The 27,631-nt window shown below is 32.2% G+C and overlaps 6 non-coding genes across 6 annotated transcripts; all 6 read right to left on the bottom strand.

The window, feature by feature from the left end:
- Nucleotides 1–41: 41 nt before the first annotated feature.
- Nucleotides 42–113, bottom strand: TRNAP-UGG (transfer RNA proline (anticodon UGG)). Its single transcript has one exon. It is a non-coding gene; the product is annotated as a tRNA-Pro (tRNA).
- A 1,703-nt stretch (nt 114–1,816) lies between these two features.
- Nucleotides 1,817–1,888, bottom strand: TRNAP-UGG (transfer RNA proline (anticodon UGG)). The gene has a single exon. It is a non-coding gene; the product is annotated as a tRNA-Pro (tRNA).
- Nucleotides 1,889–3,585: 1,697 nt separating this feature from the next.
- On the bottom strand, nt 3,586–3,657 carry TRNAP-UGG (transfer RNA proline (anticodon UGG)). Its single transcript has one exon. It is a non-coding gene; the product is annotated as a tRNA-Pro (tRNA).
- Nucleotides 3,658–6,666: 3,009 nt separating this feature from the next.
- TRNAP-UGG (transfer RNA proline (anticodon UGG)) lies at nt 6,667–6,738 on the bottom strand. Its single transcript has one exon. It is a non-coding gene; the product is annotated as a tRNA-Pro (tRNA).
- A 1,697-nt stretch (nt 6,739–8,435) lies between these two features.
- On the bottom strand, nt 8,436–8,507 carry TRNAP-UGG (transfer RNA proline (anticodon UGG)). Its single transcript has one exon. It is a non-coding gene; the product is annotated as a tRNA-Pro (tRNA).
- Nucleotides 8,508–25,790: 17,283 nt separating this feature from the next.
- TRNAP-UGG (transfer RNA proline (anticodon UGG)) lies at nt 25,791–25,862 on the bottom strand. The gene has a single exon. It is a non-coding gene; the product is annotated as a tRNA-Pro (tRNA).
- Nucleotides 25,863–27,631: the final 1,769 nt, after the last annotated feature.

Below are 27,631 nucleotides of genomic sequence, written 5' to 3'. Positions count from 1 at the left end.
ATATATATAAACCATGAGATGTACTGTACAAAAGAAATAGAGGGCTCGTCCGGGATTTGAACCCGGGACCTCTCGCACCCAAAGCGAGAATCATACCCCTAGACCAACGAGCCAACTGAAATAAGTGTGGTTTATTTGATTTTTTAACTGTTTTTATGTGAAAATGGTATTCTTTTAAAGCAGTCACTAATGTATACAAGGAGGAAATATTAGCATAAATAAAATGTTTCCTAATAGTCAATATTTTTCTAAGTATACTTGCTTGGAAATTGCTGTGCAAAGTTTTATGATGACCAGCAGAGTTTTTCTGATGGACAAAACCCAAGACATGTCACATGCTATGTGCAGATAAGTACTTACAAATAATTTTAGCAGTTTGACAAAAAACAAAATTCAATTGTGCAAATAAGTAAATCCAATCTATTTTGAGAGTTTTGAAAAAACAACATTCAGTTGAAATTCACTCAGGAAATTGACTTCAATAAGATAATGGAACCATGTCAAAGAATCTGAAAAGTTGGGCTCGTCCAGGATTTGAACCCGGAACCTCTCGCACCCAAAGTGAGAGTCATAGAATCATCAAGTAAGCACATTTTATTTGATTTCTTAACTGTTTTTATGTGAAAATTGTATTATTTTAAAGCAGTCACTAATGTATAAAAGGAGGAAATATTATCATAAATAAAATATTTCCTAATAGTCAATATTTTTCTAAGTATACCTGCTTGGAAATTTCTGTGCAAAGTTTTATGATGCCCAGCAGAGTTTTTCTGATGGATAAAACCCAAGACATGTCACATGCTATGTGCAGATAAGTACTTACAAATAATATTAGCAGTTTGACATAAAACAAAATTCAATTCTGCAAATAAGTAAATCCAATCTATTTTGAGAGTTTTGAAAAAACAAAATTCAGTTGAAATTCACTCAGGAAATTGACTTCAATAAGATAATGGAACCATGTCAAAGAATCTGAAAATTTGGGCTCGTCCACGATTTGAACTTGGGACCTCTCGCAACCCTAAGCGAGAATCATAACCCTAGACCAACAAGCCACCTACCTGACCATTTTTCTATTGATTTTTCAATTGATTTAAAGAAAATAGCTTTTTGTTTTTAAAAACACCATATACATTTATGTAAAAATGAATTTGTAGAATAAATAAAATATTTCCTTATGGTCCAGTAGATAGTTTTCTAAGTATGCATATAGGAAAAGTGCAGGGACAAGATTTGTGAGTGCCTACAGAGTTTGGACTTCTCTCATGGACGAAGCTAAAGACTTGTCATATGCAATGTACAAATCATGCTTCCAGACACAGAAGAAAGGCAAAAGAAAACCTTGCACTTTCATTTTTGAACTTTTTGTGTTTCAAAATGAGACTATTCTTTTAAAACATTCAAAGCTATCTAGACAGTAGGGAACCTGCAGTTTTCCTAATATACCACAATTCAGTTGAAATTTGAATAAGTATGCTCTTATTTTTAGAACAACTAAAATGTTTCCGTAAGATTCTATTGATAGTTTTCTTTGTGTGCTTATTTGGAAAGTGCAAGTGCAGTGACAAGATTTAAAAATGGCTACAGAGTTTGGACTTGTCTGATCGATAAAACCCAAGACTTGTCAAAAGCTATGTGTAAATCATGCATAAATAGAAGAAAGGCAATTGAAAAATGATGAAGGCAAGATTCATAAGTATGTACAAATTCTATTGGGAGTATGGCAAAAACAAAACTCAGTTGATGCTATTGACTTAGCCAATTGAGAAAATCAGATATATATAAACCATGAGATGTACTGTACAAAAGAAATAGAGGGCTCGTCCGGGATTTGAACCCGGGACCTCTCGCACCCAAAGTGAGAATCATACCCCTAGACCAACGAGCCAAATGAAATAAGTCAGTTTTATTTGATTTCTTAACTGTTTTTATGTGAAAATGGTATTCTTTTAAAGCAGTCACTAATGTATACAAGGAGGAAATATTAGCATAAATAAAATGTTTCCTAATAGTCAATATTTTTCTAAGTATACTTGCTTGGAAATTGCTGTGCAAAGTTTTATGATGACCAGCAGAGTTTTTCTGATGGATAAATCCCAAGACATGTCACATGCTATGTGCATATAAGTTCTTACAAATAATTTTAGCAGTTTGACAAAAAACAAAATTCAATTGTGCAAATAAGTAAATCCAATTTATTTTGAGAGTTTTGAAAAAACAACATTCAGTTGAAATTCACTCAGGAAATTGACTTCAATAAGATAATGGAACCATGTCAAAGAATCTGAAAAGTTGGGCTCATCCAGGATTTGAACCCGGGACCTCTCGCACCCAAAGTGAGAGTCATAGAATCATCAAGTAAGCACATTTTGTTTGATTTCTTAACTGTTTTTATGTGAAAATTGTATTATTTTAAAGCAGTCACTAATGTATAAAAATAGGAAATATTATCATAAATAAAATATTTCCTAATAGTCAATATTTTTCTAAGTATACCTGCTTGGAAATTGCTGTGCAAAGTTTTATGATGCCCAGCAGAGTTTTTCTGATGGATAAAACCCAAGACATGTCACATGCTATGTGCAGATAAGTACTTACAAATAATATTAGCAGTTTGACATAAAACAAAATTCAATTCTGCAAATAAGTAAATCCAATCTATTTTGAGAGTTTTGAAAAAACAAAATTCAGTTGAAATTCTCTCAGGAAATTGACTTCAATAAGATAATGGAACCATGTCAAAGAATCTGAAAATTTGGGGTTGTCCACGATTTGAACCTGGGACCTCTCGCAACCCTAAGCGAGAATCATAACCCTAGACCAACAAGCCACCTACCTGACCATTTTTCTATTGATTTTTCAATTGATTTAAAGAAAATAGCTTTTTGTTTTTAAAAACACCATATACATTTATGTAAAAATGAATTTGTAGAATAAATAAAATATTTCCTTATGGTCCAGTAGATAGTTTTCTAAGTATGCATATAGGAAAAGTGCAGGGACAAGATTTGTGAGTGCCTACAGAGTTTGGACTTCTCTCATGGACGAAGCTAAAGACTTGTCATATGCAATGTACAAATCATGCTTCCAGACACAGAAGAAAGGCAAAAGAAAACCTTGCACTTTCATTTTTGAACTTTTTGCATTTCAAAATGAGACTATTCTTTTAAAACATTCAAAGCTATCTAGACAGTAGGGAACCTGCAGTTTTCCTAATATACCACAATACAGTTGAAATTTGAATAAGTATGCTCTTATTTTTAGAACAATTAAAATGTTTCCGTAAGATTCTATTGATAGTTTTCTTTGTGTGCTTATTTGGAAAGTGCAGTGACAAGATTTAAAAATGGCTACACAGTTTGGACTTGTCTGATCGATAAAACCCAAGACTTGTCAAAAGCTATGTGTAAATCATGCATAAATAGAAGAAAGGCAATTGAAAAATGATGAAGGCAAGATTCATAAGTATGTACAAATTCTATTGGGAGTATGGCAAAAACAAAACTCAGTTGATACTATTGACTTAGCCAATTGAGAAAATCAGATATATATAAACCATGAGATGTACTGTACAAAAGAAATAGAGGGCTCGTCCGGGATTTGAACCCGGGACCTCTCGCACCCAAAGCGAGAATCATACCCCTAGACCAACGAGCCAACTGAAATAAGTGTGGTTTATTTGATTTTTTAACTGTTTTTATGTGAAAATGGTATTCTTTTAAAGCAGTCACTAATGTATACAAGGAGGAAATATTAGCATAAATAAAATGTTTCCTAATAGTCAATATTTTTCTAAGTATACTTGCTTGGAAATTGCTGTGCAAAGTTTTATGATGACCAGCAGAGTTTTTCTGATGGATAAAACCCAAGACATGTCACATGCTATGTGCAGATAAGTACTTACAAATAATTTTAGCAGTTTGACAAAAAACAAAATTCAATTGTGCAAATAAGTAAATCCAATCTATTTTGAGAGTTTTGAAAAAACAACATTCAGTTGAAATTCACTCAGGAAATTGACTTCAATAAGATAATGGAACCATGTCAAAGAATCTGAAAAGTTGGGCTCGTTCAGGATTTGAACCCGGGACCTCTCGCACCCAAAGTGAGAGTCATAGAATCATCAAGTAAGCACATTTTATTTGATTTCTTAACTGTTTTTATGTGAAAATTGTATTATTTTAAAGCAGTCACTAATGTATAAAAGGAGGAAATATTATCATAAATAAAATATTTCCTAATAGTCAATATTTTTCTAAGTATACCTGCTTGGAAATTGCTGTGCAAAGTTTTATGATGCCCAGCAGAGTTTTTCTGATGGATAAAACCCAAGACATGTCACATGCTATGTGCAGATAAATACTTACAAATAATATTAGCAGTTTGACATAAAACAAAATTCAATTCTGCAAATAAGTAAATCCAATCTATTTTGAGAGTTTTGAAAAAACAAAATTCAGTTGAAATTCACTCAGGAAATTGACTTCAATAAGATAATGGAACCATGTCAAAGAATCTGAAAATTTGGGCTCGTCCACGATTTGAACTTGGGACCTCTCGCAACCCTAAGCGAGAATCATAACCCTAGACCAACAAGCCACCTACCTGACCATTTTTCTATTGATTTTTCAATTGATTTAAAGAAAATAGCTTTTTGTTTTTAAAAACACCATATACATTTATGTAAAAATGAATTTGTAGAATAAATAAAATATTTCCTTATGGTCCAGTAGATAGTTTTCTAAGTATGCATATAGGAAAAGTGCAGGGACAAGATTTGTGAGTGCCTACAGAGTTTGGACTTCTCTCATGGACGAAGCTAAAGACTTGTCATATGCAATGTACAAATCATGCTTCCAGACACAGAAGAAAGGCAAAAGAAAACCTTGCACTTTCATTTTTGAACTTTTTGTGTTTCAAATTGAGACTATTCTTTTAAAACATTCAAAGCTATCTAGACAGTAGGGAACCTGCAGTTTTCCTAATATACCACAATACAGTTGAAATTTGAATAAGTATGCTCTTATTTTTAGAACAACTAAAATGTTTCAGTAAGATTCTATTGATAGTTTTCTTTGTGTGCTTATTTGGAAAGTGCAGTGACAAGATTTAAAAATGGCTACAGAGTTTGGACTTTTCTGATCGATAAAACCCAAGACTTGTCAAAAGCTATGTGTAAATCATGCATAAATAGAAGAAAGGCAATTGAAAAATGATGAAGGCAAGATTCATAAGTATGTACAAATTCTATTGGGAGTATGGCAAAAACAAAACTCAGTTGATGCTATTGACTTAGCCAATTGAGAAAATCAGATATATATAAACCATGAGATGTACTGTACAAAAGAAATAGAGGGCTCGTCCGGGATTTGAACCCGGGACCTCTACCACCCAAAGCGAGAATCATACCCTTAGACCAACGAGCCAACTGAAATAAGTGTGGTTTATTTGATTTCTTAACTATTTTATGAGAAAATGGTATTCTTTTAAAGCAGTCACTAATGTATACAAGGAGGAAATATTATCATAAATAAAATATTTCCTAATAGTCAATATTTTTCTAAGTATACTTGCTTGGAAATTGCTGTGCAAAGTTTTATGATGCCCAGCAGAGTTTTTCTGATGGATAAAACCCAAGACATGTCACATGCTATGTGCAGGTAAGTAATTACAAATAATTTTAGCAGTTTGACAAAAAACAAAATTCAATTGTGCAAATAAGTAAATCCAATCTATTTTGTGAGTTTTTAAAAAATAATATTCAGTTGAAGATTTTACTCAGGAAATTGACTTCAATAAGATAATGGAACTATGTCAAAAAATCTGAAAATTTGGCCTCGTCCATGATTTGAACCTGGGACCTCTCACACCCTAAGCGAGAATCATAACCCTAGACCAACAAGCTACCTACCTGAACATTTTTCTATTGATTTTTCAATTGATTTAAAGAAAATAGCTTTTTGTTTTTAAAAACACCATATACATTTATGTAAAAATGAATTTGTAGAATAAATAAAATATTTCCTTATGGTCCAGTAGATAGTTTTCTAAGTATGCATATAGGAAAAGTGCAGGGACAAGATTTGTGAGTGCCTACAGAGTTTGGACTTCTCTCATGGACGAAGCTAAAGACTTGTCATATGCAATGTACAAATCATGCTTCCAGACACAGAAGAAAGGCCAAAGAAAACCTTGCAATTTCATTTTTGAACTTTTTGTGTTTCAAAATGAGACTATTCTTTTAAAACATTCAAAGCTATCTAGACAGTAGGGAACCTGCAGTTTTCCTAATATTCCACAATACAGTTGAAATTTCAATAAGTATGCTCTTATTTTTAGAACAACTAAAATGTTTCCGTAAGATTCTATTGATAGTTTTCTTTGTGTGCTTATTTGGAAAGTGCAAGTGCAGTGACAAGATTTAAAAATGGCTACAGAGTTTGGACTTGTCTGATCGATAAAACCCAAGACTTGTCAAAAGCTATGTGTAAATCATGCATAAATAGAAGAAAGGCAATTGAAAAATGATGAAGGCAAGATTCATAAGTATGTACAAATTCTATTGGGAGTATGGCAAAAACAAAACTCAGTTGATGCTATTGACTTAGCCAATTGAGAAAATCAGATATATATAAACCATGAGATGTACTGTACAAAAGAAATAGAGGGCTCGTCCGGGATTTGAACCCGGGACCTCTCGCACCCAAAGCGAGAATCATACCCCTAGACCAACGAGCCAAATGAAATAAGTCAGTTTTATTTGATTTCTTAACTGTTTTTATGTGAAAATGGTATTCTTTTAAAGCAGTCACTAATGTATACAAGGAGGAAATATTAGCATAAATAAAATGTTTCCTAATAGTCAATATTTTTCTAAGTATACTTGCTTGGAAATTGCTGTGCAAAGTTTTATGATGACCAGCAGAGTTTTTCTGATGGATAAATCCCAAGACATGTCACATGCTATGTGCAGATAAGTTCTTACAAATAATTTTAGCAGTTTGACAAAAAACAAAATTCAATTGTGCAAATAAGTAAATCCAATTTATTTTGAGAGTTTTGAAAAAACAACATTCAGTTGAAATTCACTCAGGAAATTGACTTCAATAAGATAATGGAACCATGTCAAAGAATCTGAAAAGTTGGGCTCATCCAGGATTTGAACCCGGGACCTCTCGCACCCAAAGTGAGAGTCATAGAATCATCAAGTAAGCACATTTTGTTTGATTTCTTAACTGTTTTTATGTGAAAATTGTATTATTTTAAAGCAGTCACTAATGTATAAAAATAGGAAATATTATCATAAATAAAATATTTCCTAATAGTCAATATTTTTCTAAGTATACCTGCTTGGAAATTGCTGTGCAAAGTTTTATGATGCCCAGCAGAGTTTTTCTGATGGATAAAACCCAAGACATGTCACATGCTATGTGCAGATAAGTACTTACAAATAATATTAGCAGTTTGACATAAAACAAAATTCAATTCTGCAAATAAGTAAATCCAATCTATTTTGAGAGTTTTGAAAAAACAAAATTCAGTTGAAATTCTCTCAGGAAATTGACTTCAATAAGATAATGGAACCATGTCAAAGAATCTGAAAATTTGGGGTTGTCCACGATTTGAACCTGGGACCTCTCGCAACCCTAAGCGAGAATCATAACCCTAGACCAACAAGCCACCTACCTGACCATTTTTCTATTGATTTTTCAATTGATTTAAAGAAAATAGCTTTTTGTTTTTAAAAACACCATATACATTTATGTAAAAATGAATTTGTAGAATAAATAAAATATTTCCTTATGGTCCAGTAGATAGTTTTCTAAGTATGCATATAGGAAAAGTGCAGGGACAAGATTTGTGAGTGCCTACAGAGTTTGGACTTCTCTCATGGACGAAGCTAAAGACTTGTCATATGCAATGTACAAATCATGCTTCCAGACACAGAAGAAAGGCAAAAGAAAACCTTGCACTTTCATTTTTGAACTTTTTGCATTTCAAAATGAGACTATTCTTTTAAAACATTCAAAGCTATCTAGACAGTAGGGAACCTGCAGTTTTCCTAATATACCACAATACAGTTGAAATTTGAATAAGTATGCTCTTATTTTTAGAACAACTAAAATGTTTCCGTAAGATTCTATTGATAGTTTTCTTTGTGTGCTTATTTGGAAAGTGCAGTGACAAGATTTAAAAATGGCTACACAGTTTGGACTTGTCTGATCGATAAAACCCAAGACTTGTCAAAAGCTATGTGTAAATCATGCATAAATAGAAGAAAGGCAATTGAAAAATGATGAAGGCAAGATTCATAAGTATGTACAAATTCTATTGGGAGTATGGCAAAAACAAAACTCAGTTGATGCTATTGACTTAGCCAATTGAGAAAATCAGATATATATAAACCATGAGATGTACTGTACAAAAGAAATAGAGGGCTCGTCAGGGATTTGAACCCGGGACCTCTCGCACCCAAAGCGAGAATCATACCCCTAGACCAACGAGCCAACTGAAATAAGAGTGGTTTATTTGATTTCTTAACTATTTTATGAGAAAATGGTATTCTTTTAAAGCAGTCACTAATGTATACAAGGAGGAAATATTATCATAAATAAAATATTTCCTAATAGTCAATATTTTTCTAAGTATACTTGCTTGGAAATTGCTGTGCAAAGTTTTATGATGACCAGCAGAGTTTTTCTGATGGATAAAACCCAAGACATGTCACATGCTATGTGCAGATAAGTACTTACAAATAATTTTAGCAGTTTGACAAAAAACAAAATTCAATTGTGCAAATAAGTAAATCCAATCTATTTTGAGAGTTTTGAAAAAACAACATTCAGTTGAAATTCACTCAGGAAATTGACTTCAATAAGATAATGGAACCAGGTCAAAGAATCTGAAAAGTTGGGCTCGTCCAGGATTTGAACCCGGGACCTCTCGCACCCAAAGTGAGAGTCATAGAATCATCAAGTAAGCACATTTTATTTGATTTCTTAACTGTTTTTATGTGAAAATTGTATTATTTTAAAGCAGTCACTAATGTATAAAAGGAGGAAATATTATCATAAATAAAATATTTCCTAATAGTCAATATTTTTCTAAGTATACCTGCTTGGAAATTGCTGTGCAAAGTTTTATGATGCCCAGCAGAGTTTTTCTGATGGATAAAACCCAAGACATGTCACATGCTATGTGCAGATAAATACTTACAAATAATATTAGCAGTTTGACATAAAACAAAATTCAATTCTGCAAATAAGTAAATCCAATCTATTTTGAGAGTTTTGAAAAAACAAAATTCAGTTGAAATTCACTCAGGAAATTGACTTCAATAAGATAATGGAACCATGTCAAAGAATCTGAAAATTTGGGCTCGTCCACGATTTGAACTTGGGACCTCTCGCAACCCTAAGCGAGAATCATAACCCTAGACCAACAAGCCACCTACCTGACCATTTTTCTATTGATTTTTCAATTGATTTAAAGAAAATAGCTTTTTGTTTTTAAAAACACCATATACATTTATGTAAAAATGAATTTGTAGAATAAATAAAATATTTCCTTATGGTCCAGTAGATAGTTTTCTAAGTATGCATATAGGAAAAGTGCAGGGACAAGATTTGTGAGTGCCTACAGAGTTTGGACTTCTCTCATGGACGAAGCTAAAGACTTGTCATATGCAATGTACAAATCATGCTTCCAGACACAGAAGAAAGGCAAAAGAAAACCTTGCACTTTCATTTTTGAACTTTTTGTGTTTCAAAATGAGACTATTCTTTTAAAACATTCAAAGCTATCTAGACAGTAGGGAACCTGCAGTTTTCCTAATATACCACAATACAGTTGAAATTTGAATAAGTATGCTCTTATTTTTAGAACAACTAAAATGTTTCCGTAAGATTCTATTGATAGTTTTCTTTGTGTGCTTATTTGGAAAGTGCAGTGACAAGATTTAAAAATGGCTACAGAGTTTGGACTTTTCTGATCGATAAAACCCAAGACTTGTCAAAAGCTATGTGTAAATCATGCATAAATAGAAGAAAGGCAATTGAAAAATGATGAAGGCAAGATTCATAAGTATGTACAAATTCTATTGTGAGTATGGCAAAAACAAAACTCAGTTGATGCTATTGACTTAGCCAATTGAGAAAATCAGATATATATAAACCATGAGATGTACTGTACAAAAGAAATAGAGGGCTCGTCCGGGATTTGAACCCGGGACCTCTACCACCCAAAGCGAGAATCATACCCCTAGACCAAAGAGCCAACTGAAATAAGTGTGGTTTATTTGATTTCTTAACTATTTTATGAGAAAATGGTATTCTTTTAAAGCAGTCACTAATGTATACAAGGAGGAAATATTATCATAAATAAAATATTTCCTAATAGTCAATATTTTTCTAAGTATACTTGCTTGGAAATTGCTGTGCAAAGTTTTATGATGCCCAGCAGAGTTTTTCTGATGGATAAAACCCAAGACATGTCACATGCTATGTGCAGGTAAGTAATTACAAATAATTTTAGCAGTTTGACAAAAAACAAAATTCAATTGTGCAAATAAGTAAATCCAATCTATTTTGTGAGTTTTTAAAAAATAATATTCAGTTGAAGATTTTACTCAGGAAATTGACTTCAATAAGATAATGGAACTATGTCAAAAAATCTGAAAATTTGGCCTCGTCCATGATTTGAACCTGGGACCTCTCACACCCTAAGCGAGAATCATAACCCTAGACCAACAAGCTACCTACCTGAACATTTTTCTATTGATTTTTCAATTGATTTAAAGAAAATAGCTTTTTGTTTTTAAAAACACCATATACATTTATGTAAAAATGAATTTGTAGAATAAATAAAATATTTCCTTATGGTCCAGTAGATAGTTTTCTAAGTATGCATATAGGAAAAGTGCAGGGACAAGATTTGTGAGTGCCTACAGAGTTTGGACTTCTCTCATGGACGAAGCTAAAGACTTGTCATATGCAATGTACAAATCATGCTTCCAGACACAGAAGAAAGGCCAAAGAAAACCTTGCAATTTCATTTTTGAACTTTTTGTGTTTCAAAATGAGACTATTCTTTTAAAACATTCAAAGCTATCTAGACAGTAGGGAACCTGCAGTTTTCCTAATATTCCACAATACAGTTGAAATTTCAATAAGTATGCTCTTATTTTTAGAATAACTAAAATGTTTCCGTAAGATTCTATTGATAGTTTTCTTTGTGTGCTTATTTGGAAAGTGCAGTGACAAGATTTAAAAATGGCTACAGAGTTTGGACTTGTCTGATCGACAAAAACCCAAGACTTGTCAAAAGCTATGTGTAAATCATGCATAAATAGAAGAAAGGCAATTGAAAAATGATGAAGGCAAGATTCATAAGTATTTACAAATTCTATTGGGAGTATGGCAAAAACAAAACTCAGTTGATGCTATTGACTTAGCCAATTGAGAAAAGAAGATCTATATAAACCATGAGATGCACCGTACAAAAGAAATAGAGGGCTCATCCGGGATTTGAACCAGTGACCTCTCGCACCCAAAGCGAGAATCATACCCCTAGACCAACGAGCCAACTGAAATAAGCCTGTTTAATTTGATTTCTTAACTATTTTATGTGAAAATGGTATTCTTTTAAAGCAGTCACTAATGTATACAAGGAGGAAATATTAGCATAAATAAAATATTTCCTAATAGTCAATATTTTTCTAAGTATACTTGCTTGGAAATTGCTGTACAAAGTTTTATGATGCCCAGCAGAGTTTTTCTGATGGATAAAACCCAAGACATGTCACATGCTATGTGCAGATAAGTACTTACAAATAATTTTAGCAGTTTGACAAAAATCAAAATTCAATTCTGCAAATAAGTAAATCCAATCTATTTTGAGAGTTTTGAAAAAACAAAATTCAGTTGAAATTCACTCTGGAAATTGACTTCAATAAGATAATGGAACCATGTCAAATTATCTAAAAATGTGGGCTCGTCCGGGATATGAACCCGTGACCTCTTGCACCCAAAGTGAGAATCATAGAGTCATCAAGTAAGCATGTTTAATTTGATTTCTTAACTGTTTTTATGTGAAAATTGTATTATTTTAGAGTAGTCACTAATGTATACAAGGTGGAAATATTAGAATAAATGAAATATTTCCTAATAGTAAATATTTTTCGAAGTATACTTGCTTGGAAATTGCTGTGCAAAGTTTTATGATGCCCAGCAGAGTTTTTCTGATGGATAAAACCCAAGACATGTCACATGCTATGTGCAGGTAAGTAATTACAAATAATTTTAGCAGTTTGACAAAAAACAAAATTCAATTGTGCAAATAAGTAAATCCAATCTATTTTGTGAGTTTTTAAAAAATAATATTCAGTTGAAGATTTTACTCAGGAAATTGACTTCAATAAGATAATGGAACTATGTCAAAGAATCTGAAAATTTGGCCTCGTCCATGATTTGAACCTGGGACCTCTCACACCCTAAGCGAGAATCATAACCCTAGACCAACAAGCCACCTACCTGAACATTTTTCTATTGATTTTTCAATTGATTTAAAGAAAATAGCTTTTTGTTTTTAAAAACACCATATACATTTATGTAAAAATGAATTTGTAGAATAAATAAAATATTTCCTTATGGTCCAGTAGATAGTTTTCTAAGTATGCATATAGGAAAAGTGCAGGGACAAGATTTGTGAGTGCCTACAGAGTTTGGACTTCTCTCATGGACGAAGCTAAAGACTTGTCATATGCAATGTACAAATCATGCTTCCAGACACAGAAGAAAGGCCAAAGAAAACCTTGCAATTTCATTTTTGAACTTTTTGTGTTTCAAAATGAGACTATTCTTTTAAAACATTCAAAGCTATCTAGACAGTAGGGAACCTGCAGTTTTCCTAATATTCCACAATACAGTTGAAATTTCAATAAGTATGCTCTTATTTTTAGAATAACTAAAATGTTTCCGTAAGATTCTATTGATAGTTTTCTTTGTGTGCTTATTTGGAAAGTGCAGTGACAAGATTTAAAAATGGCTACAGAGTTTGGACTTGTCTGATCGACAAAAACCCAAGACTTGTCAAAAGCTATGTGTAAATCATGCATAAATAGAAGAAAGGCAATTGAAAAATGATGAAGGCAAGATTCATAAGAATTTACAAATTCTATTGGGAGTATGGCAAAAACAAAACTCAGTTGATGCTATTGACTTAGCCAATTGAGAAAAGAAGATCTATATAAACCATGAGATGCACCGTACAAAAGAAATAGAGGGCTCATCCGGGATTTGAACCCAAAGCGAGAATCATACCCCTAGACCAACGAGCCAACTGAAATAAGCCTGTTTAATTTGATTTCTTAACTATTTTATGTGAAAATGGTATTCTTTTAAAGCAGTCACTAATGTATACAAGGAGGAAATATTAGCATAAATAAAATATTTCCTAATAGTCAATATTTTTCTAAGTATACTTGCTTGGAAATTGCTGTACAAAGTTTTATGATGCCCAGCAGAGTTTTTCTGATGGATAAAACCCAAGACATGTCACATGCTATGTGCAGATAAGTACTTACAAATAATTTTAGCAGTTTGACAAAAATCAAAATTCAATTCTGCAAATAAGTAAATCCAATCTATTTTGAGAGTTTTGAAAAAACAAAATTCAGTTGAAATTCACTCTGGAAATTGACTTCAATAAGATAATGGAACCATGTCAAAGTATCTAAAAATGTGGGCTCGTCCGGGATTTGAACCCGTGACCTCTTGCACCCAAAGTGAGAATCATAGAGTCATCAAGTAAGCATGTTTAATTTGATTTCTTAACTGTTTTTATGTGAAAATTGTATTATTTTAGAGTAGTCACTAATGTATACAAGGTGGAAATATTAGAATAAATGAAATATTTCCTAATAGTAAATATTTCTCGAAGTATACTTGCTTGGAAATTGCTGTGCAAAGTTTTATGATGCCTGCAGAGTTTTTCTGATGGATAAAACCCAAGACATGTCACATGCTATGTGCAGATAAGTACTTACAAATAATTTTAGCAGTTTGACAAAAAACAAAATTCAATTGTGCAAATAAGTAAATCCAATCTATTTTGAGAGTTTTGAAAAAACAACATTCAGTTGAAATTCACTCAGGAAATTGACTTCAATAAGATAATGGAACCATGTCAAAGAATCTGAAAAGTTGGGCTCGTCCAGGATTTGTACCCGGGACCTCTCGCACCCAAAGTGAGAGTCATAGAATCATCAAGTAAGCACATTTTATTTGATTTCTTAACTGTTTTTATGTGAAAATTGTATTCTTTTAAAGCAGTCACTAATGTATAAAAGGAGGAAATATTATCATAAATAAAATATTTCCTAATAGTCAATATTTTTCTAAGTATACCTGCTTGGAAATTGCTGTGCAAAGTTTTATGATGCCCAGCAGAGTTTTTCTGATGGATAAAACCCAAGACATGTCACATGCTATGTGCAGATAAGTACTTACAAATAATATTAGCAGTTTGACATAAAACAAAATTCAATTCTGCAAATAAGTAAATCCAATCTATTTTGAGAGTTTTGAAAAAACAAAATTCAGTTGAAATTCACTCAGGAAATTGACTTCAATAAGATAATGGAACCATGTCAAAGAATCTGAAAATTTGGGCTCGTCCACGATTTGAACTTGGGACCTCTCGCAACCCTAAGCGAGAATCATAACCCTAGACCAACAAGCCACCTACCTGACCATTTTTCTATTGATTTTTCAATTGATTTAAAGAAAATAGCTTTTTGTTTTTAAAAACACCATATACATTTATGTAAAAATGAATTTGTAGAATAAATAAAATATTTCCTTATGGTCCAGTAGATAGTTTTCTAAGTATGCATATAGGAAAAGTGCAGGGACAAGATTTGTGAGTGCCTACAGAGTTTGGACTTCTCTCATGGACGAAGCTAAAGACTTGTCATATGCAATGTACAAATCATGCTTCCAGACACAGAAGAAAGGCAAAAGAAAACCTTGCACTTTCATTTTTGAACTTTTTGTGTTTCAAAATGAGACTATTCTTTTAAAACATTCAAAGCTATCTAGACAGTAGGGAACCTGCAGTTTTCCTAATATACCACAATACAGTTGAAATTTGAATAAGTATGCTCTTATTTTTAGAACAACTAAAATGTTTCCGTAAGATTCTATTGATAGTTTTCTTTGTGTGCTTATTTGGAAAGTGCAGTGACAAGATTTAAAAATGGCTACAGAGTTTGGACTTTTCTGATCGATAAAACCCAAGACTTGTCAAAAGCTATGTGTAAATCATGCATAAATAGAAGAAAGGCAATTGAAAAATGATGAAGGCAAGATTCATAAGTATGTACAAATTCTATTGTGAGTATGGCAAAAACAAAACTCAGTTGATGCTATTGACTTAGCCAATTGAGAAAATCAGATATATATAAACCATGAGATGTACTGTACAAAAGAAATAGAGGGCTCGTCCGGGATTTGAACCCGGGACCTCTACCACCCAAAGCGAGAATCATACCCCTAGACCAAAGAGCCAACTGAAATAAGTGTGGTTTATTTGATTTCTTAACTATTTTATGAGAAAATGGTATTCTTTTAAAGCAGTCACTAATGTATACAAGGAGGAAATATTATCATAAATAAAATATTTCCTAATAGTCAATATTTTTCTAAGTATACTTGCTTGGAAATTGCTGTGCAAAGTTTTATGATGCCCAGCAGAGTTTTTCTGATGGATAAAACCCAAGACATGTCACATGCTATGTGCAGGTAAGTAATTACAAATAATTTTAGCAGTTTGACAAAAAACAAAATTCAATTGTGCAAATAAGTAAATCCAATCTATTTTGTGAGTTTTTAAAAAATAATATTCAGTTGAAGATTTTACTCAGGAAATTGACTTCAATAAGATAATGGAACTATGTCAAAAAATCTGAAAATTTGGCCTCGTCCATGATTTGAACCTGGGACCTCTCACACCCTAAGCGAGAATCATAACCCTAGACCAACAAGCTACCTACCTGAACATTTTTCTATTGATTTTTCAATTGATTTAAAGAAAATAGCTTTTTGTTTTTAAAAACACCATATACATTTATGTAAAAATGAATTTGTAGAATAAATAAAATATTTCCTTATGGTCCAGTAGATAGTTTTCTAAGTATGCATATAGGAAAAGTGCAGGGACAAGATTTGTGAGTGCCTACAGAGTTTGGACTTCTCTCATGGACGAAGCTAAAGACTTGTCATATGCAATGTACAAATCATGCTTCCAGACACAGAAGAAAGGCCAAAGAAAACCTTGCAATTTCATTTTTGAACTTTTTGTGTTTCAAAATGAGACTATTCTTTTAAAACATTCAAAGCTATCTAGACAGTAGGGAACCTGCAGTTTTCCTAATATTCCACAATACAGTTGAAATTTCAATAAGTATGCTCTTATTTTTAGAATAACTAAAATGTTTCCGTAAGATTCTATTGATAGTTTTCTTTGTGTGCTTATTTGGAAAGTGCAGTGACAAGATTTAAAAATGGCTACAGAGTTTGGACTTGTCTGATCGACAAAAACCCAAGACTTGTCAAAAGCTATGTGTAAATCATGCATAAATAGAAGAAAGGCAATTGAAAAATGATGAAGGCAAGATTCATAAGTATTTACAAATTCTATTGGGAGTATGGCAAAAACAAAACTCAGTTGATGCTATTGACTTAGCCAATTGAGAAAAGAAGATCTATATAAACCATGAGATGCACCGTACAAAAGAAATAGAGGGCTCATCCGGGATTTGAACCAGTGACCTCTCGCACCCAAAGCGAGAATCATACCCCTAGACCAACGAGCCAACTGAAATAAGCCTGTTTAATTTGATTTCTTAACTATTTTATGTGAAAATGGTATTCTTTTAAAGCAGTCACTAATGTATACAAGGAGGAAATATTAGCATAAATAAAATATTTCCTAATAGTCAATATTTTTCTAAGTATACTTGCTTGGAAATTGCTGTACAAAGTTTTATGATGCCCAGCAGAGTTTTTCTGATGGATAAAACCCAAGACATGTCACATGCTATGTGCAGATAAGTACTTACAAATAATTTTAGCAGTTTGACAAAAATCAAAATTCAATTCTGCAAATAAGTAAATCCAATCTATTTTGAGAGTTTTGAAAAAACAAAATTCAGTTGAAATTCACTCTGGAAATTGACTTCAATAAGATAATGGAACCATGTCAAATTATCTAAAAATGTGGGCTCGTCCGGGATATGAACCCGTGACCTCTTGCACCCAAAGTGAGAATCATAGAGTCATCAAGTAAGCATGTTTAATTTGATTTCTTAACTGTTTTTATGTGAAAATTGTATTATTTTAGAGTAGTCACTAATGTATACAAGGTGGAAATATTAGAATAAATGAAATATTTCCTAATAGTAAATATTTTTCGAAGTATACTTGCTTGGAAATTGCTGTGCAAAGTTTTATGATGCCCAGCAGAGTTTTTCTGATGGATAAAACCCAAGACATGTCACATGCTATGTGCAGGTAAGTAATTACAAATAATTTTAGCAGTTTGACAAAAAACAAAATTCAATTGTGCAAATAAGTAAATCCAATCTATTTTGTGAGTTTTTAAAAAATAATATTCAGTTGAAGATTTTACTCAGGAAATTGACTTCAATAAGATAATGGAACTATGTCAAAGAATCTGAAAATTTGGCCTCGTCCATGATTTGAACCTGGGACCTCTCACACCCTAAGCGAGAATCATAACCCTAGACCAACAAGCCACCTACCTGAACATTTTTCTATTGATTTTTCAATTGATTTAAAGAAAATAGCTTTTTGTTTTTAAAAACACCATATACATTTATGTAAAAATGAATTTGTAGAATAAATAAAATATTTCCTTATGGTCCAGTAGATAGTTTTCTAAGTATGCATATAGGAAAAGTGCAGGGACAAGATTTGTGAGTGCCTACAGAGTTTGGACTTCTCTCATGGACGAAGCTAAAGACTTGTCATATGCAATGTACAAATCATGCTTCCAGACACAGAAGAAAGGCCAAAGAAAACCTTGCAATTTCATTTTTGAACTTTTTGTGTTTCAAAATGAGACTATTCTTTTAAAACATTCAAAGCTATCTAGACAGTAGGGAACCTGCAGTTTTCCTAATATTCCACAATACAGTTGAAATTTCAATAAGTATGCTCTTATTTTTAGAATAACTAAAATGTTTCCGTAAGATTCTATTGATAGTTTTCTTTGTGTGCTTATTTGGAAAGTGCAGTGACAAGATTTAAAAATGGCTACAGAGTTTGGACTTGTCTGATCGACAAAAACCCAAGACTTGTCAAAAGCTATGTGTAAATCATGCATAAATAGAAGAAAGGCAATTGAAAAATGATGAAGGCAAGATTCATAAGAATTTACAAATTCTATTGGGAGTATGGCAAAAACAAAACTCAGTTGATGCTATTGACTTAGCCAATTGAGAAAAGAAGATCTATATAAACCATGAGATGCACCGTACAAAAGAAATAGAGGGCTCATCCGGGATTTGAACCCAAAGCGAGAATCATACCCCTAGACCAACGAGCCAACTGAAATAAGCCTGTTTAATTTGATTTCTTAACTATTTTATGTGAAAATGGTATTCTTTTAAAGCAGTCACTAATGTATACAAGGAGGAAATATTAGCATAAATAAAATATTTCCTAATAGTCAATATTTTTCTATGTATACTTGCTTGGAAATTGCTGTACAAAGTTTTATGATGCCCAGCAGAGTTTTTCTGATGGATAAAACCCAAGACATGTCACATGCTATGTGCAGATAAGTACTTACAAATAATTTTAGCAGTTTGACAAAAATCAAAATTCAATTCTGCAAATAAGTAAATCCAATCTATTTTGAGAGTTTTGAAAAAACAAAATTCAGTTGAAATTCACTCTGGAAATTGACTTCAATAAGATAATGGAACCATGTCAAAGTATCTAAAAATGTGGGCTCGTCCGGGATTTGAACCCGTGACCTCTTGCACCCAAAGTGAGAATCATAGAGTCATCAAGTAAGCATGTTTAATTTGATTTCTTAACTGTTTTTATGTGAAAATTGTATTATTTTAGAGTAGTCACTAATGTATACAAGGTGGAAATATTAGAATAAATGAAATATTTCCTAATAGTAAATATTTCTCGAAGTATACTTGCTTGGAAATTGCTGTGCAAAGTTTTATGATGCCTGCAGAGTTTTTCTGATGGATAAAACCCAAGACATGTCACATGCTATGTGCAGATAAGTACTTACAAATAATTTTAGCAGTTTGACAAAAAACAAAATTCAATTGTGCAAATAAGTAAATCCAATCTATTTTGAGAGTTTTGAAAAAACAACATTCAGTTGAAATTCACTCAGGAAATTGACTTCAATAAGATAATGGAACCATGTCAAAGAATCTGAAAAGTTGGGCTCGTCCAGGATTTGTACCCGGGACCTCTCGCACCCAAAGTGAGAGTCATAGAATCATCAAGTAAGCACATTTTATTTGATTTCTTAACTGTTTTTATGTGAAAATTGTATTCTTTTAAAGCAGTCACTAATGTATAAAAGGAGGAAATATTATCATAAATAAAATATTTCCTAATAGTCAATATTTTTCTAAGTATACCTGCTTGGAAATTGCTGTGCAAAGTTTTATGATGCCCAGCAGAGTTTTTCTGATGGATAAAACCCAAGACATGTCACATGCTATGTGCAGATAAGTACTTACAAATAATATTAGCAGTTTGACATAAAACAAAATTCAATTCTGCAAATAAGTAAATCCAATCTATTTTGAGAGTTTTGAAAAAACAAAATTCAGTTGAAATTCACTCAGGAAATTGACTTCAATAAGATAATGGAACCATGTCAAAGTATCTAAAAATTTGGGCTTGTCCGGGATTTGAACCCGTGACCTCTTGCACCCAAAGTGAGAATCATAGAGTCATCAAGTAAGCATGTTTAATTTGATTTCTTAACTGTTTCTATGTGAAAATTGTATTATTTTAAAGTAGTCACTAATGTATACAAGGTGGAAATATTAGAATAAATGAAATATTTCCTAATAGTAAATATTTTTCGAAGTATACTTGCTTGGAAATTGCTGTGCAAAGTTTTATGATGCCTGCAGAGTTTTTCTGATGGATAAAACCCAAGACATGTCACATGCTATGTGCAGATAAGTACTTACAAATAATTTTAGCAGTTTGACAAAAAACAAAATTCAATTGTGCAAATAAGTAAATCCAATCTATTTTGAGAGTTTTGAAAAAACAACATTCAGTTGAAATTCACTCAGGAAATTGACTTCAATAAGATAATGGAACCATGTCAAAGAATCTGAAAAGTTGGGCTCGTCCAGGATTTGAACCCGGGACCTCTCGCACCCAAAGTGAGAGTCATAGAATCATCAAGTAAGCACATTTTATTTGATTTCTTAACTGTTTTTATGTGAAAATTGTATTATTTTAAAGCAGTCACTAATGTATAAAAGGAGGAAATATTATCATAAATAAAATATTTCCTAATAGTCAATATTTTTCTAAGTATACCTGCTTGGAAATTGCTGTGCAAAGTTTTATGATGCCCAGCAGAGTTTTTCTGATGGATAAAACCCAAGACATGTCACATGCTATGTGCAGATAAGTACTTACAAATAATTTTAGCAGTTTGACAAAAATCAAAATTCAATTCTGCAAATAAGTAAATCCAATCTATTTTGAGAGTTTTGAAAAAACAAAATTCAGTTGAAATTCACTCTGGAAATTGACTTCAATAAGATAATGGAACCATGTCAAAGTATCTAAAAATGTGGGCTCGTCCGGGATTTGAACCCGTGACCTCTTGCACCCAAAGTGAGAATCATAGAGTCATCAAGTAAGCATGTTTAATTTGATTTCTTAACTGTTTTTATGTGAAAATTGTATTATTTTAGAGTAGTCACTAATGTATACAAGGTGGAAATATTAGAATAAATGAAATATTTCCTAATAGTAAATATTTCTCGAAGTATACTTGCTTGGAAATTGCTGTGCAAAGTTTTATGATGCCTGCAGAGTTTTTCTGATGGATAAAACCCAAGACATGTCACATGCTATGTGCAGATAAGTACTTACAAATAATTTTAGCAGTTTGACAAAAAACAAAATTCAATTGTGCAAATAAGTAAATCCAATCTATTTTGAGAGTTTTGAAAAAACAACATTCAGTTGAAATTCACTCAGGAAATTGACTTCAATAAGATAATGGAACCATGTCAAAGAATCTGAAAAGTTGGGCTCGTCCAGGATTTGAACCCGGGACCTCTCGCACCCAAAGTGAGAGTCATAGAATCATCAAGTAAGCACATTTTATTTGATTTCTTAACTGTTTTTATGTGAAAATTGTATTCTTTTAAAGCAGTCACTAATGTATAAAAGGAGGAAATATTATCATAAATAAAATATTTCCTAATAGTCAATATTTTTCTAAGTATACCTGCTTGGAAATTGCTGTGCAAAGTTTTATGATGCCCAGCAGAGTTTTTCTGATGGATAAAACCCAAGACATGTCACATGCTATGTGCAGATAAGTACTTACAAATAATATTAGCAGTTTGACATAAAACAAAATTCAATTCTGCAAATAAGTAAATCCAATCTATTTTGAGAGTTTTGAAAAAACAAAATTCAGTTGAAATTCACTCAGGAAATTGACTTCAATAAGATAATGGAACCATGTCAAAGTATCTAAAAATTTGGGCTTGTCCGGGATTTGAACCCGTGACCTCTTGCACCCAAAGTGAGAATCATAGAGTCATCAAGTAAGCATGTTTAATTTGATTTCTTAACTGTTTCTATGTGAAAATTGTATTATTTTAAAGTAGTCACTAATGTATACAAGGTGGAAATATTAGAATAAATGAAATATTTCCTAATAGTAAATATTTTTCAAAGTATACTTGCTTGGAAATTGCTGTGCAAAGTTTTATGATGCCTGCAGAGTTTTTCTGATGGATAAAACCCAAGACATGTCACATGCTATGTGCAGATAAGTACTTACAAATAATTTTAGCAGTTTGACAAAAAACAAAATTCAATTGTGCAAATAAGTAAATCCAATCTATTTTGAGAGTTTTGAAAAAACAACATTCAGTTGAAATTCACTCAGGAAATTGACTTCAATAAGATAATGGAACCATGTCAAAGAATCTGAAAAGTTGGGCTCGTCCAGGATTTGAACCCGGGACCTCTCGCACCCAAAGTGAGAGTCATAGAATCATCAAGTAAGCACATTTTATTTGATTTCTTAACTGTTTTTATGTGAAAATTGTATTATTTTAAAGCAGTCACTAATGTATAAAAGGAGGAAATATTATCATAAATAAAATATTTCCTAATAGTCAATATTTTTCTAAGTATACCTGCTTGGAAATTGCTGTGCAAAGTTTTATGATGCCCAGCAGAGTTTTTCTGATGGATAAAACCCAAGACATGTCACATGCTATGTGCAGATAAGTACTTACAAATAATATTAGCAGTTTGACATAAAACAAAAATCAATTCTGCAAATAAGTAAATCCAATCTATTTTGAGAGTTTTGAAAAAACAAAATTCAGTTGAAATTCACTCAGGAAATTGACTTCAATAAGATAATGGAACCATGTCAAAGAATCTGAAAATTTGGGCTTGTCCACGATTTGAACCTGGGACCTCTCGCAACCCTAAGCGAGAATCATAACCCTAGACCAACAAGCCACCTACCTGACCATTTTTCTTTTGATTTTTCAATTGATTTAAAGAAAATAGCTTTTTGTTTTTAAAAACACCATATACATTTATGTAAAAATGAATTTGTAGAATAAATAAAATATTTCCTTATGGTCCAGTAGATAGTTTTCTAAGTATGCATATAGGAAAAGTGCAGGGACAAGATTTGTGAGTGCCTACAGAGTTTGGACTTCTCTCATGGACGAAGCTAAAGACTTGTCATATGCAATGTTCAAATCATGCTTCCAGACACAGAAGAAAGGCAAAAGAAAACCTTGCACTTTCATTTTTGAACTTTTTGTGTTTCAAAATGAGACTATTCTTTTAAAACATTCACAGCTATCTAGACAGTAGGGAACCTGCAGTTTTCCTAATATACCACAATACAGTTGAAATTTGAATAAGTATGCTCTTATTTTTAGAACAACTAAAATGTTTCCGTAAGATTCTATTGATAGTTTTCTTTGTGTGCTTATTTGGAAAGTGCAATGACAAGATTTAAAAAAGGCTACAGAGTTTGGACTTGTCTGATCGATAAAACCCAAGACTTGTCAAAAGCTATGTGTAAATCATGCATAAATAGAAGAAAGGCAATTGAAAAATGATGAAGGCAAGATTCATAAGTATGTACAAATTCTATTGGGAGTATGGCAAAAACAAAACTCAGTTGATGCTATTGACTTAGCCAATTGAGAAAAGAAGATATATATAAACCATGAGATGCACCATACAAAAGAAATAGAGGGCTCATCCGGGATTTGAACCAGTGACCTCTCGCACCCAAAGCGAGAATCATACCCCTAGACCAACGAGCCAACTGAAATAAGCCTGTTTAATTTGATTTCTTAACTATTTTATGTGAAAATGGTATTCTTTTAAAGCAGTCACTAATGTATACAAGGAGGAAATATTAGCATAAATAAAATATTTCCTAATAGTCAATATTTTTCTAAGTATACTTGCTTGGAAATTGCTGTACAAAGTTTTATGATGCCCAGCAGAGTTTTTCTGATGGATAAAACCCAAGACATGTCACATGCTATGTGCAGATAAGTACTTACAAATAATTTTAGCAGTTTGACAAAAATCAAAATTCAATTCTGCAAATAAGTAAATCCAATCTATTTTGAGAGTTTTGAAAAAACAAAATTCAGTTGAAATTCACTCTGGAAATTGACTTCAATAAGATAATGGAACCATGTCAAAGTATCTAAAAATGTGGGCTCGTCCGGGATTTGAACCCGTGACCTCTTGCACCCAAAGTGAGAATCATAGAGTCATCAAGTAAGCATGTTTAATTTGATTTCTTAACTGTTTTTATGTGAAAATTGTATTATTTTAGAGTAGTCACTAATGTATACAAGGTGGAAATATTAGAATAAATGAAATATTTCCTAATAGTAAATATTTTTCAAAGTATACTTGCTTGGAAATTGCTGTGCAAAGTTTTATGATGCCTGCAGAGTTTTTCTGATGGATAAAACCCAAGACATGTCACATGCTATGTGCAGATAAGTACTTACAAATAATTTTAGCAGTTTGACAAAAAACAAAATTCAATTGTGCAAATAAGTAAATCCAATCTATTTTGAGAGTTTTGAAAAAACAACATTCAGTTGAAATTCACTCAGGAAATTGACTTCAATAAGATAATGGAACCATGTCAAAGAATCTGAAAAGTTGGGCTCGTCCAGGATTTGAACCCGGGACCTCTCGCACCCAAAGTGAGAGTCATAGAATCATCAAGTAAGCACATTTTATTTGATTTCTTAACTGTTTTTATGTGAAAATTGTATTCTTTTAAAGCAGTCACTAATGTATGAAAGGAGGAAATATTATCATAAATAAAATATTTCCTAATAGTCAATATTTTTCTAAGTATACCTGCTTGGAAATTGCTGTGCAAAGTTTTATGATGCCCAGCAGAGTTTTTCTGATGGATAAAACCCAAGACATGTCACATGCTATGTGCAGATAAGTACTTACAAATAATATTAGCAGTTTGACATAAAACAAAATTCAATTCTGCAAATAAGTAAATCCAATCTATTTTGAGAGTTTTGAAAAAACAAAATTCAGTTGAAATTCACTCAGGAAATTGACTTCAATAAGATAATGGAACCATGTCAAAGAATCTGAAAATTTGGGCTCGTCCACGATTTGAACCTGGGACCTCTCGCAACCCTAAGCGAGAATCATAACCCTAGACCAACAAGCCACCTACCTGACCATTTTTCTATTGATTTTTCAATTGATTTAAAGAAAATAGCTTTTTGTTTTTAAAAACACCATATACATTTATGTAAAAATGAATTTGTAGAATAAATAAAATATTTCCTTATGGTCCAGTAGATAGTTTTCTAAGTATGCATATAGGAAAAGTGCAGGGACAAGATTTGTGAGTGCCTACAGAGTTTGGACTTCTCTCATGGACGAAGCTAAAGACTTGTCATATGCAATGTACAAATCATGCTTCCAGACACAGAAGAAAGGCAAAAGAAAACCTTGCACTTTCATTTTTGAACTTTTTGTGTTTCAAAATGAGACTATTCTTTTAAAACATTCAAAGCTACCTAGACAGTAGGGAACCTGCAGTTTTCCTAATATACCACAATACAGTTGAAATTTGAATAAGTATGCTCTTATTTTTAGAACAACTAAAATGTTTCCGTAAGATTCTATTGATAGTTTTCTTTGTGTGCTTATTTGGAAAGTGCAGTGACAAGATTTAAAAATGGCTACAGAGTTTGGACTTTTCTGATCGATAAAACCCAAGACTTGTCAAAAGCTATGTGTAAATCATGCATAAATAGAAGAAAGGCAATTGAAAAATGATGAAGGCAAGATTCATAAGTATGTACAAATTCTATTGGGAGTATGGCAAAAACAAAACTCAGTTGATGCTATTGACTTAGCCAATTGAGAAAATCAGATATATATAAACCATGAGATGTACTGTACAAAAGAAATAGAGGGCTCGTCCGGGATTTGAACCCGGGACCTCTCGCACCCAAAGCAAGAATCATACACCTAGACCAACGAGCCAACTGAAATAAGGGTGGTTTATTTGATTTCTTAACTATTTTATGTGAAAATGGTATTCTTTTAAAGCAGTCACTAATGTATACAAGGAGGAAATATTAGCATAAATAAAATATTTCCTAATAGTCAATATTTTTCTAAGTATACTTGCTTGGAAATTGCTGTACAAAGTTTTATGATGCCCAGCAGAGTTTTTCTGATGGATAAAACCCAAGACATGTCACATGCTATGTGCAGATAAGTACTTACAAATAATTTTAGCAGTTTGACAAAAATCAAAATTCAATTCTGCAAATAAGTAAATCCAATCTATTTTGAGAGTTTTGAAAAAACAAAATTCAGTTGAAATTCACTCTGGAAATTGACTTCAATAAGATAATGGAACCATGTCAAAGTATCTAAAAATTTGGGCTTGTCCGGGATTTGAACCCGTGACCTCTTGCACCCAAAGTGAGAATCATAGAGTCATCAAGTAAGCATGTTTAATTTGATTTCTTAACTGTTTTTATGTGAAAATTGTATTATTTTAAAGTAGTCACTAATGTATACAAGGTGGAAATATTAGAATAAATGAAATATTTCCTAATAGTAAATATTTTTCGAAGTATACTTGCTTGGAAATTGCTGTGCAAAGTTTTATGATGCCTGCAGAGTTTTTCTGATGGATAAAACCCAAGACATGTCACATGCTATGTGCAGATAAGTACTTACAAATAATTTTAGCAGTTTGACAAAAAACAAAATTCAATTGTGCAAATAAGTAAATCCAATCTATTTTGAGAGTTTTGAAAAAACAACATTCAGTTGAAATTCACTCAGGAAATTGACTTCAATAAGATAATGGAACCATGTCAAAGAATCTGAAAAGTTGGGCTCGTCCAGGATTTGAACCCGGGACCTCTCGCACCCAAAGTGAGAGTCATAGAATCATCAAGTAAGCACATTTTATTTGATTTCTTAACTGTTTTTATGTGAAAATTGTATTCTTTTAAAGCAGTCACTAATGTATAAAAGGAGGAAATATTATCATAAATAAAATATTTCCTAATAGTCAATATTTTTCTAAGTATACCTGCTTGGAAATTGCTGTGCAAAGTTTTATGATGCCCAGCAGAGTTTTTCTGATGGATAAAACCCAAGACATGTCACATGCTATGTGCAGATAAGTACTTACAAATAATATTAGCAGTTTGACATAAAACAAAATTCAATTCTGCAAATAAGTAAATCCAATCTATTTTGAGAGTTTTGAAAAAACAAAATTCAGTTGAAATTCACTCAGGAAATTGACTTCAATAAGATAATGGAACCATGTCAAAGAATCTGAAAATTTGGGCTCGTCCACGATTTGAACCTGGGACCTCTCGCAACCCTAAGCGAGAATCATAACCCTAGACCAACAAGCCACCTACCTGACCATTTTTCTATTGATTTTTCAATTGATTTAAAGAAAATAGCTTTTTGTTTTTAAAAACACCATATACATTTATGTAAAAATGAATTTGTAGAATAAATAAAATATTTCCTTATGGTCCAGTAGATAGTTTTCTAAGTATGCATATAGGAAAAGTGCAGGGACAAGATTTGTGAGTGCCTACAGAGTTTGGACTTCTCTCATGGACGAAGCTAAAGACTTGTCATATGCAATGTACAAATCATGCTTCCAGACACAGAAGAAAGGCAAAAGAAAACCTTGCACTTTCATTTTTGAACTTTTTGTGTTTCAAAATGAGACTATTCTTTTAAAACATTCAAAGCTACCTAGACAGTAG

Source organism: Taudactylus pleione, unplaced genomic scaffold (genome assembly GCF_031769625.1).
Source record: "Taudactylus pleione unplaced genomic scaffold, aTauple2 ptg000317l, whole genome shotgun sequence".
Taxonomy (NCBI): domain Eukaryota; kingdom Metazoa; phylum Chordata; class Amphibia; order Anura; family Myobatrachidae; genus Taudactylus; species Taudactylus pleione.
The sequence above is the reverse complement of the archived record's forward strand: the minus strand, read 5'-3'. Positions and strand labels throughout refer to the sequence as shown.